Below are 1,676 nucleotides of genomic sequence, written 5' to 3'. Positions count from 1 at the left end.
AAACTCGCAATTGCGAGAAAAAAAGTCAGAATTGTGAGATAAAAAAAGTCACTTTTACATTTTTTTATTCAGTGGCGGAAACGGGCTTCCATAGAGATCAGTACCACAGGTGTTACCAAACCAGGTCCTGGCCCAGTATCTCGGTCCTGGCCACAAAAAAAAAAACACTATCGCTTTATGACTCAAAGGAACCGGTACACCAAATTGAAATGATTCGCTAAAAAGATTCAAACATCCAAACAAGAAGAAACAGATCCGTGCAGCAGGTGTGTTTCCTAGTAGTTTGTTCCTCCTACATAATTCGTCAACAAAGCCAACATACCCAAGAGGGTAAGAAATCACCTGTTTTTTATACAGTCTGTGGAAATCCACACTTATTTGCACACAGGTTTATCTGGCTGTCCAGGAGACGTTATGTGAAAGTGACATGACATGTGGCCAAGTATGGTGACCCATACTTGGAATTAGTGCTCTGCATTTAACCCATGGATAATACGCAGAGCGTCACACCACGTGAAAGTGAAACCTGAGCGGTGAACTAATTTTCGGCAGCCGGAATTTCGGTGCATCTCTAATTATTGGCGACATCAGAAATGGTTATTATATAATAGATGCTTTTTTGAACATTTTAGCAATTTAAAAATATTAAAAAAGGATTTTTTACACGGCACCCCTGCTCTCGACAGACGGCACCCCAGGGTGCCGCGGCACCCCGGTTGGGAAACACTGGCCTAGTGTATTAATGTGTATTGAAGTGTATTAATGTCAAATAGCGCCATTCAAGACGGTAAGACTATTGTTTGAGACGAGGGCAGTCACATTCCCATGGTTCAACTCAACGTCATCATTTATTTAGTTGATTATTTAATTATTTTTGGCATTTTCGCAGTCACAGTACATTCAGCTTCAGAATATCATAATAGAATAGACAAATCACACCAAATATTTAATATCACATTTCATACAAAAATCTAAATCTTTTATAAAACATTTAGACATCATCTAAGTTTATTTAATACCATAGTTTATTTTTTTTCTGGCAAAAGTTCACTGAGAATAAAGAAAACACTTGTCAAAATACATATATTTATATATTAATTCTTTTCAATAGAGTATTTAAAATATTTTCATTTACCACAAAACATAAATTAGAGCCGCTTCTTCAGTAATGGTAAACTGAATAATTTTAAGTCATTATATTTTCTTCTTTGTCAGTCATTCTCAATTTTTCTGTTCCCCGGTGGCCTTTAAAGGGGTCATAGGATGCCCATTTTCCACAATAAAAAATTTTGTCCATCAATGGTGGCAATCAGCAGGCTAATTTCTAATGAAGATACCAATTTATATGACAGATTTTAATGTAGGCTTTTATACACATGTAAACATTATGTAATTACCATTATAACTAGCTATCTGGCAAATTTTTGCTCACTCAGTGTTTTTTTTATTTTACAGTGGGGTAATTTTGGTGCAGTAGCACGAGATAGCTTGATTTCAAACTTTGAATTGAATAAAAAATGACAAGTAAGCAGTCAGTAATAAAATAAGAACAAATAAAGAAATTAATAATGATAGCACAAATAAAAAATAACGACAGGCCTTCGAATTAAATAAATTGCGTTTTAGTTTTTCAGGTAGGTCTAACAGTAGGGTTAAGATATTTAACTTTTTTTTTT

General features: G+C 34.7%; 1 long non-coding RNA gene across 1 annotated transcript in view; it reads left to right on the top strand.

Moving 5' to 3' along the window:
- Window positions 1-254: 254 nt before the first annotated feature.
- Window positions 255-1,676, top strand: part of LOC107698916 (uncharacterized) — a 3,267-nt gene continuing 1,845 nt past the window's right edge. The window contains exon 1 of the long non-coding RNA XR_001635398.1: window positions 255-330. This is a non-coding gene — a long non-coding RNA (uncharacterized LOC107698916). The remainder of the gene's footprint in view (window positions 331-1,676) is intronic.

Source organism: Sinocyclocheilus anshuiensis, unplaced genomic scaffold, assembly GCF_001515605.1.
Source record: "Sinocyclocheilus anshuiensis isolate Anshui unplaced genomic scaffold, SAMN03320099.WGS_v1.1 scaffold313, whole genome shotgun sequence".
In the NCBI taxonomy this organism is placed as follows: Eukaryota; Metazoa; Chordata; class Actinopteri; order Cypriniformes; family Cyprinidae; genus Sinocyclocheilus; species Sinocyclocheilus anshuiensis.
This window is presented reverse-complemented; position numbering and strand designations above follow the sequence as displayed.